This window comes from Danio rerio, chromosome 16 (assembly GCF_049306965.1).
Source record: "Danio rerio strain Tuebingen ecotype United States chromosome 16, GRCz12tu, whole genome shotgun sequence".
Classification (NCBI taxonomy): Eukaryota; Metazoa; Chordata; class Actinopteri; order Cypriniformes; family Danionidae; genus Danio; species Danio rerio.
The window spans coordinates 50,580,414-50,595,265 of NC_133191.1; the positions used below are offsets into that span (position 1 = coordinate 50,580,414).

The window sequence follows — 14,852 nt, forward strand, 5'->3', positions numbered from 1 at the left end:
TCTAGCAGACATTGATCAATAGTCAAATGGGAGTGTTTTGCCTTCGATTAAAGCAGGTGATGACGTCGAATTTACATTAATAACAGTGGATGGAGATGTGAAGCGCGTCACGGTTCCGTCCATTTGGCCAATTGTATGCACGAGTTAAAGCACGTGTGTAATCATACACAGACCAGCGATTTCACCCAGTGCAATGTCCTTAAAAAGCTTATATACATTAACAAAAACACTATATAAATCTCATTAATGAGGAAACACGAGTATTTTCCACAGTCATTAAATGATCGAGTCGGGAAGCAGTTGTTTGCGTAAAGAAAGACCCTCTGACTGCAGCTTAGATTGACTATAAGATTACATTTTTTGGGTCACATTAAAGAAGCCTTTCAATTACAGCATGACAGAAGATTCATTTCGGATGGAGAACGGTTTTCTCGAGATGCTCCAGCTCCGGGATGCTTATCTGTAAATCCTACTATGGCGACGACTTTGCTTATGAATATTAATTACGTCCGTTAACGTTCAACATAATTTATTGGCTAGAAGGAAGGCGCTGGGTAAAGAGTGTGTGTCAGCTGGTGGAACGTCTCATGAATATTAATGACGCAACCTGACAATGGCGCAAACGATTGGCTGAAAGGGAGATGCTGGCTTCTGAGCGCTAGTCGATTGACATATCAATGAACTCTAGTACGGAAAAGGCTTGGCTACGAATGCTAAATAGATTACGTAACTAGACGCTCCAGGAAGGTTACCATGCAACGTCAGCGTGCCGATTAATATTAATAAGCCCATCCTTCGCCGTAGTAGGAATCGTTAATTTCGCCTGTAGTAGGGTTGCACCCCGTTACACGTCACACGCGCCTTCGTTACAGGGTGAAGATACAGGCAATGTCACACAGCCCTCCTCATCGTCACGACTAGAAATTCGCCGTATCTTCTGCAAAATAATTCTTGACAGCATTTGGGGAGAAATAATAACCGAAGCGCACTGGTGAGTGATGTTTAATGCTAATTAATTAGCGTTTTGAAGCTGATTTATAATCATAATTCTACATAAATTTGATTTAAATCGCTCGTACATGATTTAAATACCTCATTTATGTATAAATAATTGTCATATGTTGTATGTTTACGCTTCAGAAATGAGATTCAGTCATTTGGAAATTGATGTGAGCTCATCAGTGATGGATGCAGACATAATGTTAATCAAAAATAATAATGTTTGTTCATAATTATAACAGAGAACGTAATTTATTGCGTATAAAATATTTAATGGCGATGTTTTATCATTTAGCACATCATCTTGAGACATTAAAATTAATTTTTTCCTCCACACAAGCAGATTTTTTTTCTCTGTGGAAAAAACCGCTGTGGTTTTCCTCTCAGGACGATATTTGTTGTTTATTTAGCATATTTATGTTAAGCTATAATTGTCATAGGTTGAAGAATAGATTAAAATAGGAATTCATGAAAAAGCAATGAAGCCATAGAGACACAAGGCACCTTAAGCCTCGCCCCTTCACCTAATATCTCCATCAGAATAAGGCTGATTGGGTTTTCCATTCCATTTTCCTCACTGAATGATTTTGGCACAGTATCGAGTTTAATAGATAAATTCTCAATTGATTAAACACGGGAAATATATATTTAAGCGATGTTTGTAGCGCGCAATGTCTTGAAGCATATAAATGACCTTGCAGCAGACATGAAGAATGGAAACCTGCTCCATGTGTGTGTGCGCGCGCGCGTGTGTGAGTGTGAATCTGCTCGATGATTTATTCCACTGCTGATTGCATTTAGTCTTGTCACGACAGCATGTGCCATTTCATGTGCTTTTGACGGAATTGACAGTGAAGATCTACATGTGTCCGTGTCACTTGGTAAAATAAAGGCTTTGAGCTGGAAATGGCCAACCAATCCCTGCTGAGTGCCACGCAAATATTGTGCTTAGGTTGTGTGGAGATTAGTATTTGGCAGTTCTGAATAGGCAAAGCGTAATTGTGGTTTTGATTGAGGTTTACGTTGTTAGGACTGTTAGTATGCAGATTGTGCATTGGTGTATCTGTAGTAGCCTGTGTACCCTAATTTTGGTTGTATATTGACAGAATATATGCAAATAGCTGTTTAAAACATTGGTAGGCTCTTAGTACTTATATTTTAATTTGTGTGTTTGATAGTATTTTTTAGAATGTAGAGATTTGTTTGAATTTTTTATTTTATTTAGTTTTACCTTAAATGGTTTTATTTTGTTATTTTTTTATACTATTTTACTTTAATTTGTCATTTCATCATGGTAAAAATGTTAAAGTTATATATATATATATATATATATATATATATATATATATATATATATATATATATATATATATATATATATATGTGTGTGTGTGTGTGTGTGTGTGTGTGTGTGTGTATTTGTGTGTGTGTGTGTGTATATATATATATATATATATATATATATATATATATATATATATATATATATATATATAACTTTAACATTTTTGCCATGATGAAATGACAAATTAAAGTAAAATAGTATAAAAAATAACAAAATAAAACCATTTAGGGTAAAACAAAATAAAATAAAAAATTCAAACAAATCTCTACATATAGTTGAAGTCAGAATTAATAGCCGCCTTTGAATTATTTTTTCTTTTTTAAACATTTCCCAAATGATGTTTAACAGAGCAAGGAAATTTTCACAGTATGTCTGATGATATTTTTTCTTTTGTAGAAAGTCTTATTTGTTATATTTCGGCTACAAAAAAACAGTGTTTTAATTTTTTAAAAAACATTTTTGGGTCAAATTATTAGCCCCTTTCAGCTATATATTTTTTCGATAGTCTACAGAACAAACCATCGTTATACTTGCCTTATAACTTGCCTAATTACACTAACCTGCCTAGTTAACCTAATTAACCTAGTTAAGCCTTTAAATGTCATTTTCAGCTGTATAGAAGTGTCTTAAAAATATCTAGTCAAATATTATTTACTGTCATCATGGCAAAAATAAAATAAATCAGTTATTAGAAATGAGTTATAAAAACTATTATGATTAGAAATGTGCTGAATTTTTTTCTCTGTTAAACAGAAATTGGGGGAAAAATAAACAGGGAGGCTATGAATTCTGACTTCAAGTATACATATACATATGTTTGTGTGTGTGTGTGTGTGTGTGTGTGTGTGTGTGTGTGTGTGTGTGTGTGTGTGTGTGTAAAAAGTGAAGGTATAAGATTAAAAAAAATTATATATATATATATATATATATATATATATATATATATATATATATATATATATATATATATGTGTGTGTGTGTGTGTGTGTGTGTGTGTATGTATACAACAACAATAATCCAATAGAATAAATAAAATATCATTCTTGTTTTTTTATTTAAAGTAAAACTAAATAAATATATATTAATTATAGAGAAATTTCAGAAAAAATACATTCATCAGTTGAAAATAAAATGTTGAAAAATAACCATAAAATCTTCCATAAAAAGCTTCCATAAAATAAAAAGTATAATGTTGATTTTTGTCCCTAAAAAGTGTATACATACATGCATATGTGTGTGTTTGTGTGTGTGTGTGAGAGAGAGTGAGTGTGTATAATCAATCATAAAAAAGTACATTAAACATAATCAAAATATAATAATTATAATGATAATAGGCCAGCACTGTGGCGCAGTGGGTAGCACAATCGCCTCACTTCAAGAAGGTTGCTGTTTCGAGCCTCGGCTGGGTCAGTTGGCATTTCTGTGTGGAGTTTGCATGTTCTCCCCATGTTCGTATGGGTTTCCTCCGGGTGCTCCGGTTTCCCCCACTAGTCAAAAGACATGCACTATAGGTTAATTGAATAAGCTAAATTTTCTATATTGTATGTGTGTGAATGAGTGTATGGGTGTATCCCAGTAATGGGTTGCAGCTGGAAGGGCATCCGCTGCGTAAAACATATGATGGATAAGTTGGTGGTTCATTCCCTTGTAGTGACCCCAGATTAATAAAGGGACCAAGCCAAAAATAAAATTAATGAATGATAATAATAATAATAATAATAATAATAATAATAATAATAATAATAATAAATATAATAATAAAATAGAATAAAAATATAATTAATGTTCTATTATAAGAAAAACTAAATAAATATATTTGTAATGTAAAGAAATAAAATAATAAAAAACAAAAATGAACAAAACTGTTGCATAAATACATTTTTCACATCACACTTTTCTAACTGTGATGTGCAATAACACAGATCATTAGTTTAAGAAGCTGTTTCATATATATCAGTTCAGTTTAAAAGTGACCAAATGTAGACCTTCAGAGCAGAGCGGTTTGTCCTAATGTGAATTGATCTGCAGTGGTTTGAGCTCCGGTCCTCTGGTGGCTCCATCGGAGCTTCTGCTGCTCAGGATTGCAGCTGTTTCTCAATCATTGTGTGCTCGGAGCGCTGTGCTGCTCTTTTCAACACTAACCTTGAGAGGAATCCTCAGAGGAGAAGACAGAGAAACAGGGTCAGAGAAAGGCTTTCACGTCTCTGATCTCTGCTGCTGATGATGGTTTATCTGACTGGGCCATCGTTCACAACTCATTCAGGAGTCAGGAGTTGGATAAGCGCTTGAGTTTGGTGCAGACAGGGCCTAAAATTAACTCTCGCCAAGAGCCAAATGCTAGTAAAAATCAATGCTGGCGAGGGTATGAAACAGAGTTACTCACCAGTTGGCTGGTACCTGCGAACATGATATGGTTTAGTAAGATTTAAAAGTAACAAATATTGGGATGTACTGTAATGATGTCAATATTTATGATGAGCTATGGTCTTTCAGTCAACACTGCTGCACATGATCTCCATCTCTGTTAATGCTGTGTGTTTGAGTCACTATAGTTGGTATTTAAAAATGCAACAGACATCTTCACAATCTTGCAATGAGAACCATTTATAAAAAGAGCGCTATATCAAGAGGAGTTTCTCTGTGATTTTCAGCCAAAATAAAAGTTCTTTAGTTTACCTTTTAAATGAATAATAATAACTAAATGTTGGATTTAGTAATTTTATTGATGTTATTTAAAATATTAGCGGTAAAAACAATTAATAATATTGCTAAATGCCGAACAATTTGGTAGTTTTGTAGTGAACGTTATTGAGTTCACTTGTATTTTATGAAACCATAGTAATAACACCATTGATAATAATAATAATACAAATAATAATAATAATAATAATAATACTAAAAAATGGCAAACTATTAAGTATTCCCCATAATTTTTAGGCCCTGTGCACAAATTTCACGAATTGGCGAAAACAAAAACTGCACAAATACATACCTCCTGGCACGTATTTCGCGGTCTCCAGAAACATCCGCGGGACTACGTTTTCAGAATGAGCCTGGTTTGGACCGTTCCTATGGTATATGTAAGATTTTTTATTTACATTTATTTAGGACAACAGTATCTCCAGCTGAAAAGATCTCCAAAAAGGTCATTTTAAATTGTAATGAAATCTGTGTTTTAGTGACTAATGAAGAGAGCAGAATCAATGATTCATTTGGATTATTTAGCCTGACATGTTTGCTGCTCCAAACTATTATAAATGCTTCTCAAAATTAAATATATTGTGTTCAAAGGGAAAAAAAGTTTTAGATTTTTTATCCAGTGTTAATCAAAGGCGGCAACACCAAGGCTCCAAAAATACAAATTTATTAAAATAAAAAGGCTGACACAAAGCGTGTAACATTTCGAGCCACCCGGCTCTTCATCAGACCATCAAATTTGTATTTTTGGAGCCTTGATGTTGCCGCCTTTGATTAACATTAATTAGCACTTTTTGCGGTTTTGGCTGAGCACCCAGTTAAGAGAGATGTGCGTGCTTTTGTACAGTTTTTTCAGATTTTTTATCCAGACATTTAAAACGAGTATATTTTAGAGCTGTAATCACAAAACCATCAAACCATGACCTTTTATACAAGGTTATCATACCCTCATAATCTTATACCGGCCCATACCCATTCAGCTATCATCCTGTTTTCTACATGTGGTTTGTCGAGCCCACTCACCTGTGTCAATCACACTCAGAATTTCCTAATGTTTTGAGGTATTCAGAATCGCATGATGTTTTAATCAACAGATACTAACCTTTGTCAAACTCTGCTAAATATATCATGTGTACAATCAAAGTAATGTATATTTACAGAGTAAAGCTTGAAATCTGAAGCTCAGAAGAGCTATGTGTAAATATAAGTCTCATTCCCCCCAGTTTGAACTCAGATCTATATATTAATCTCCCAGCATGCCTTCAAAGAGATGCTGCCAGTCTCTTTGAAGTGAAAGTGACATCACAGTCTTCAATATATGTTTTTTTAACGAACATTTTTCAAGGTTAGACTCAAATGTCCTCAGTTTCACAGCAATGCTAATGGAGGGTGAGGGGATTCTTTAAAACCGCAGTATGCTTACAGTAGGTTCAGAGTCAGCATAGAACCGAATCATAATCTCTCGCCCTTTAATCCCTGCAGTTAAATATACCAGCTCTTGGGGTATTCTCATTTTAAATTTTATTCTCCAACATGTTAAGTAGCACGTCTAACTTTTTTATAGGCCAGGGTCAAAATTTAAAGGTGTTTGCAGGCAATTTTACATCTGTGTGTATGGTATGTTCAAGTGAGCCAGGAAATTCTGAAAGAAATAATGGAAAGCACCCTCAGTCTTCAGGATGTTTTATGTTTAATTGTGTGATGATAGCTGTTTTGTTTGTAAATATTTGTGTAATTTACACAAGCACGGTTTAAATGAAGATCGTTTTAAGCACTCCCTGGTTTTTGATGGAATCTTGCATGGACAAAACCAGGGGCATTGCTAGACATAAAGCTCTACTGGGGCACAGCTCCCACCCTCCAAAAAAAAAAAAGTAAAAATAATATATATATATATATATATATATATATATATATATATATATATATATATATATATATATATATATATATATATATATATATATATATATATATATGTATAGTAGCAGAGCGATATGGCTGTATATCGGCACTGGTGGGAGGCATGCATTGGCACAAGGCCGCAGGCCGAGTGCCTTAGTCCTTCCACTAGTACCGATATACAGCCATATCCCACTGCTACTCGTGTGATATATACGCATAATTGTGTATATAAAAACAAAATCAAACATGGAGAGTCTCAAAAACCCTTTTGTATGAGGAACTACTTTCTTCCGCATTGGATTTAAATCATTAGCTGACAGTTGAGCAAGCTGAGCAAGCATCTATTAAACTTTAGATCTGTAGTGTCTGCTTGTTGCAGGCTCTATGTGGGCGGAGTAATACACAAAGAGTAAAGAGGCTGTACGGGTGCTCGAAATTAACTTCTTTACTTGGTAGCACCAAGTGCCATATATATATAGCACCAGTGCTATATATATATATATATATATATATATATATATATATATATATATATATGTATATAAATATATATACATATATATTTATATATATAATATATATATATAATATATTTTTCTAGAAGAAAAAAATATTATCAGACATACTGTGAAAATTTCCTTGCTCTGTTAAACATCAATTGCGAACTATATATAAATAAGGGGGGTTTAATAATTCTGATTGCAAATGTATATATATATATATATCCTAATTGTAACTGGAAAACAATCTAAATACACACGTGGAGTGATGCTAAGATAATTTAAGAAATCTTTTGCATGAATATTAATTTTAATTAAATGAAATTCTATAGACAATTCTATCGAATACAAAAAGATGGTTTATAGAATTATCTGTTGTGTGATGTCTTACACCCGACTCGTGGCCGAGAATTAGGTTGATTAAGTCTTACCTCACTAGCTCGTCATGCCTCCTTTTTGCTTCATTCAAAAAATCAGGAGCCATGCTTAGTCTAAATAAGTTCATCATCATATTATTTAAACTTTGTTTTGACGACTTGCAAAACTCACTGCATGTTGACACTGCATTGCTCACCTCCATTTTTCGGCATACATATTTAAAACCAAGACTTACACCAGGAGCTGAGCAGTGCGTTAAGCAAGAGTGGTGCGTTTTTTTCTGCGCACATGCTCAGTTTGCTTTTTGATTAAACTATGTTGCTTTTACACGTTGGTTCGGTTACACATAATGACTTTATTCTGGGATTACCACACTTAATATATACAATTGCATATAAAGTAAGTCTTAAAGCATTTACTGGGGCACTGGCAGTTTTTACTAGGGGCACGTGCCCCAGTGAATGGGGTCTAGTGAGTCCCCTGGACAAAACCCATCTGAACGTGTCGATATTTACTATATTGTGATATTGAACATGCTTCATGTGGGTTACATTGATATCATGGGTGTTTATTCATTTTCCTTCGGCTTAGTCCCTTATTTATCAGGGGTTGCCACAGTGGAATGAACCGCCAACTATTCCAGCATATGTTTTACACATCGGATACCCTTCCAGCCGCTACCCAGTACTGTGAAACACCCATATTAGTCCCTCTCATTCACACATTCATACACAACGGCCAGTTTGGTTGATTTAATTCACCTATAGGAGGGCTTATGTTTGTACTGTGGGGAAAACCGGAGGAAACCCATGCCAACACAGGAAGAACATGCAAACACCTCACAGAAATGCCAACTGACCCAGCCAGGACTTGAACCAGTGATCTTCTTGCTGTGAGGCGACAGTGCTAATCACTGAGCCACCGTGCCACCCGTGATAATATAATAGCAGTTAATCACAACAAGAAAAGCCTACACCCATCCAAAAGTGGTTGAGTCCAGTTTGCGCTGGACTTTGTGTTTTGGGCTGAGGGGATGCTTATGTAGCAGCGTGTTGATGCTGTGTTCACCGAGGGCTAACGTGACTCACATCGGCTCCGTCCTCTCCTGAGAGACTTGCCGTTCAGATGCTTCAACCGTCCACACTCATTCCCAGATCCATTAACTCAAGGCTTCTGCTGTCACTTTTCCTCTTTGAAATACACTAGACGCTGTGAGCTTTGGCCTTGTTAGAAAGGGGTTTATCTTGCGGAGCAGATGTCAGAGACAGCCAGTGGGTTTAAAAGTGTGTTTAAATTATCACCCTGTGTGAGATTAAAGTTCAAACAAGAAAAAAAAATGATGATGGTGGACTGAAGGTAAAGCATAAAATGTTGGGGAACACTTTAGAACAGAGGTGGGCAAACTACGGCCCGCAGGGAGTTTTTTAAATGGCGCTGAACACTTTCATCCAGCCCGCGAGGGAGTTCTTAATATGCTGCTTCTGAGTAACAGTTTGGTTTCAGAATTAGTAAATTAATAATGCAATACAAGTGAACGCCATTTGATGGCAGTATTGCACGTGGTACAGTTAGTGCAACCAGTAGAATCAGAACACACTCTCGGATATTAGAATACACTCGACTGTTAATGACTGAAAATGAGTCGGGCAAAAAAGTGAAGTTTATTCATAAACTAATTTCGAGAGGATCACGTGCTTATGCCAGTCTCGCATTTGCTAATCACTATCTTCCAATCATATGAGCCCTAAGCTACTATAAATAGCCACAGTTTTCAGTTCACTTTATCTTCGTTTGGAAGAAACCCCCCTCCTCCCCTATTCTCCTCCTTTACCTGTGATCGGGCGGCACGGCGGCCCAGTGGTTAGCAATGTGAGCCACACAGCAAGAACACTGCCGGCCCTGGTTCCACAGGACCGGTGGGTGTTTCTGTGAGGAGTTTGTATGTCCTCCCCGTGTCCACGTGGGTTTTCCCCGGGTTCTCCGGTTTCCTCCCACCATCCAAAGACATTCAACATGCATAACAATCAAGCTTGTCTAATCCCTTGCGTTCCCTTAGCTACCGCAGCAGGGGAGTTCTGAGATTCACCGAACTCAGGCTCCCCTCTTGCTCTGCCAACGGGAGGAAGCCCCGGGCTCGAGGAGCCCTTGAGCTCGGGGCTCTCTCCCGGGACAGCATGCCAAACAAGCTTTTGTAAATCATCAGCTAAGTGTGAACTCTTGAAATAACAATAATTGAGTGTTTTAATTTTCATTTATTTTTAATTATTGTATTTTTATTTTATCTTTTTTCCTATTATTATTATTATTTATTTATTTATCTATTTATATATTTTTAATTTATTTTATTTATTTATTTATTTTATTTTTCTTACAAAATTTGAGTACTACTGTGTAGTAAATACACCTGACAATAATGCACATAATTTTTATACCACCTAAGTTCACATACTGAGATACCAATGTACCTTGAAATGCCGTATGATTGTACTCAATTGAATGTTCAAAATAAACATAAAGTTGCAAAAAAAGAAATAACAATAATTGACTCTGAATGTCGTGTGTTTAGGGAAGAATTAACAACAAAATACTTCTTCACCAATATCAGAAGGTCTAATATGCAAAGAAAGTTCGGTGTGCCGATCACACAGAAAGCGCATTTACGCTCCAAACACGCGAGGTGCACCCACTGCCTTTTTGTAGACAAGAAAAAAAGGAGCGCGGTGCGCTTTTTTATGACGTTAGGCAACGCCTGAATCAGCTGGGTATTTTGCGAGAGTGTTGCTGTTGATATTTATGTAACTTTATTTTCAGGCTCATTGTTCACATTAACACAAAATAACATGACTTTGAATAACAAAGATTAAGATTCTTCTTCCGTTTTATCTCATAGTTTTATGTTTGATATGAGCATATTAATGCATATTAAGACAAGCTCAAATGAGATTGTTGTGAATTTGACTCAAATTATGTAATAATTGCTGGTTAAATGTGTTGATTTTGGTCAGAGAGTATATTTTCCATGCATATCTCCACTTTAAAAATTTTTTTTTATCAAGTTTTATGATGTTTTTTGTATCATTTAATCATTTTTTTGTATTTTTGTATCATTTTATCAAGTTTTATGATGTTGATCTGTATTACACACCTGAAACTTGCCTACAGCACTTATTCATGGTTGCTCTTACAGTTGTGTAAATTGCTTCCTTGTCCTCATTTGTAAGTCGCTTTGGATAAAAGCGTCTGCTAAATGACTAAATGTAAATGGATATGTATATTCTAAAAGCAGTGCAAATTAGATGGTTGTAAATTTGACTGAATAGTAAACTTTAATAATTATTTTAATGTGTTAAAATGAGATTTTTTTTATCAGACAATAGCTTTTCTATTCTGCACTGTAAAAATTATTACATTATTATTATTATTATTATATTTTATAAGGGATTATTTTATTGCTTTATGATGATTGATAAGTAAGTATCAATAGCAGTGCAAATTCATTTGACTTGTAAATTTGACTCAATAATAACTATTAAAAAAATCAGTTCTGTGTTAATGTGACATGTTTCTGTCTGATATTACATGTTCTCTGCATAATGCCTTTATAAATTAGAGTTTGGCGATGTCGACCAATTTGGCATCGTACGATGTTTAAAATGAAACATCGCGATGGATGATGACATTGTCGTCATTGGTGGCGGTGAATTAATTATGAATAATTAATGAATTCATAAATAATTAATTATTTGTATCCTACCGTTTAAACTATCTGACCCGCATGGTCTTTGTTTTAGCCATAACTAAATCATAAATGAATAAAGATAAGTTACACACATAATTATCACCTGTCAATCACTTCATCTGCGGGACTCGTGAATAGGCAGAGTGATCTGTATTGTTATAACGGCGTTGACAAACTTGGTTGGTACAAAAGGTGCACAACCAACAGGAACCAGCCAACAGTATTTGAGGTTTTCGTTAAAATTACTAAGTACAAGCTTGAAAGCGTAAGATTGAACCAGTCTACTGACCCCTCAGGCGCATGACAGTGTGTATGTGTGTGTGTGTGTGTGTGTGTGTGTGTGCCTGTGTGTATGTGTGTGTGTGTGGTCATGTGATGTGCGTTTTCAGCAGTAGTTTGGACTAGAGTGGGCTGCTCAGAAATGCTAGGTGAAATGCTAGAGTGGATTTGGATCGTTTTCGCTCTAAAATGCCATTAAAAATGAAGACATATTAGTGTAAAAAGGGCCTGGGAGTGTATTTTTCACGATCGGATTTGCAACGGGGGTGGGGTGGAGAATTGCGATGCCGGCTCAGCATCGTGGTGTCTGTCGGCCATCGCCGATGGACGATGGCATCGTCTATCGGCCCAACCCTATTATAAATAAAACTTGTGTTTTGAAGGATTTGACATGTGGCCCTTCACTTGGTTTGCAAAACTTGATGTGGCCCTCGGGTTTGAAAAGTTTGCCCACCACTGCTTTAGAATAGTGCTTTATTAGTTAATCATCCAGTAGGTGATTTGGCTAAAGGCCTCCCCTGCTGTCCAAAGCCACACCTCCTGCAATCATAAGTGCGCACTTCAAAGATGACAGAGACCCACTTGATCATGTCATTCGCCAGTTAGAAAACGTCTTAGTACTTTATAATACTACAATTCCCAATGAAAAACTGTATTATATCTAGCACGTTTTCAGTTGTGTAACAAGCAAAACTTGTCATAATGTTCAATATTTCATGCAAGTATCGCTGGTCTCACTCTCTCATGCGCTTTGTCCTAAAGCAACTACTGTATGCTTAGTGATTGGCTGACGGGCTGCAGGAATTACACTTATTACTAAGCCATACTTACATGCTGTTTTAGACTAAATATTCAGAGTAGCTGTAAAAAAAATATAGGGAGCGCGTCACAGGTTGTCATTGTTTAAAAATGCAGATCCAATGTGATGTGAATATAAAAGCAACTTCACCTCAGAAAAGTAGGCTGGATGGAATAGTGCTTATGACTGATGTCTTGTTATTAAACTAAATAAAAATCAACATTATCAATGCTGTTAAAGGACCTTATGAAATTGAAAATAGTCACATCAATCTTTCACAAGTAGATTTCAGTGGCTGATCAACACTTCTGTGCATATATCCCATTCATGAAAGAACAAAATCTACATCAGCTTTGCATGATTAACATACTTTTAAAACAGAACATTACCTGTCTAAAAGAAATACTTCAGCCATGGTGTCATCCTTCCTCCAGCGTGCAAAAGTAACTCCAATATTGATTCAGGTTTTTATAATAATAATAATAATAATATTACATTTTATTTAAAGGCGCCTTTCTAGCAACTCAAGGACACCGTACAATCAACAAGAGCAATAAAACAACAAGAGAAATAATAAAATATACACAGCAATAGTGCAAATAAAATTAAGTATTAAAAGCCATCCTAAATAAGTGGGTTTTGAGTCTTGATTTAAACAGTGTAAGGGAGTCAATGTTTCTGATGGCAGGTGGTAGTGAGTTCCAAAACCGCGGAGCAGAGCGGCTGAATGCTCTGTTAGTTGAAAGCCAAGTTGAAAGCCAAGAAGAGGGAACAAACAAGTGGAGGGAGGAAGAAGATTGCAGGGTGCGAGAAGGAACAGAAATGTGGATGAGGGCAGACAAATATGGTGGGGCGAGATTGTGGATGGCTTTGAATGGTAACATCAAGATTTTAAAGTCAATTCGAAAATGAACAGGTAACCAATGAAGCTGCTGCAGGACAGGGGTGATGTGATGAGAAGAAGGGGTTCTGGTGATGATACGGGCAGATGAGTTCTGGACCAACTGATAAAGTTTTGATTCAGCATTTGTTTTTACCTCTGGCACTCACATGTGCACATGAACGGGGTGTGCTGTAATACAGATCTATATTTGCTGATAGACAGTTTGGGCTTCTTACCAGAATGATGGGAATTGTCTACTTGACAATATTTAATTGGACAAACATTTTTTAGTCTCATGCCTCACCCAGAATTTAAAAATACATATAAATACATTTAGATCATTTACTTTAATCATTACTATTGGATTGTGACGAGTCTTTCAACCAGCAGAACAAAAAAAATTTAATTAATGTATTTACTAACATTTACTAAGTAACTAACTAATTAAGAAGGAGCAGAGCCGAAAGGCAAAGCTCTTGATTTACCAGTCAATCTACGTTCCTGCTCTCACCTATGGTCATGAGCTTTGGGTCATGACCGAAAGAACAAGATCTTGGAGACAAGCTGCAGAAATGAGTTTCTTTCGCAGGGTGGAATGGAGCACCCTTATAGATAGGGTGAGGAGCTCTGTCACACAGGAGGAGCTCTGAGTAGAGCCGCTGCTCCTCCACATTGAGAAAAGTCAGCTGAGGTGGCTCGGGCATCTGTTTCCGATGCCACCTAGGTGCATACCTAGGGAGGTGTTCCTGGAGTGACTATGTCAAGAAAAAAACGAGCTAGTTTAAGCCTCGGCTGGGTCAGTTGGAATTTCTATGTGGAGTTTGCATGTTCTCCCCGTGTTGGCGTGAGTTTTCTCTGGGTTCTCCGGTTTCCCCCACAGTGCAAAGACATGCGTTATAGGTGAATTAGGCAGGCTAAATTGTCTGTTGTGCATGCGTGTGAATGAGGGTGTATGGGTGTTTCCCAGTAATGGGTTGCAGCTGGAAGGGCATCCGCTGTGTAAAAAATATACTGGATAAGTTGGCGGCTGATTCCACTGTGGCGATCTCTGATTCAGGGCCGGTCCGTGGCATAGGCAGTATAGGCAAATGCTAAGGGCGCTGTACATCCAGGGGGCGCCAGAAATGAGCGGGGGTTAGTTGGTTTTGTTTTCAATATTCCTGACACACATTCAGTGATAGATGGCAATAACTCAAAAACCTCTTACCCTAAAAAGATCTAAAGTGTCACACTCAAATAAATGTTCGGATAGATCCAATTGCGAGTGAACAAAGGAATTTATTTGAAACAGTCAAACTTAAAAAAAAACAGGTGCAACAAAAGAGTG

The 14,852-nt window shown here is 36.3% G+C and overlaps 1 protein-coding gene across 1 annotated transcript in view; it reads left to right on the top strand.

The window, feature by feature from the left end:
- Positions 1-853: 853 nt before the first annotated feature.
- The window catches only part of sv2a (synaptic vesicle glycoprotein 2A), an 86,604-nt gene continuing 72,605 nt past the window's right edge, over positions 854-14,852 (top strand). Inside the window, exon 1 of the mRNA XM_691342.9 lies at positions 854-991. The gene's annotated coding sequence lies outside the window, so the exon portion shown is untranslated. The remainder of the gene's footprint in view (positions 992-14,852) is intronic.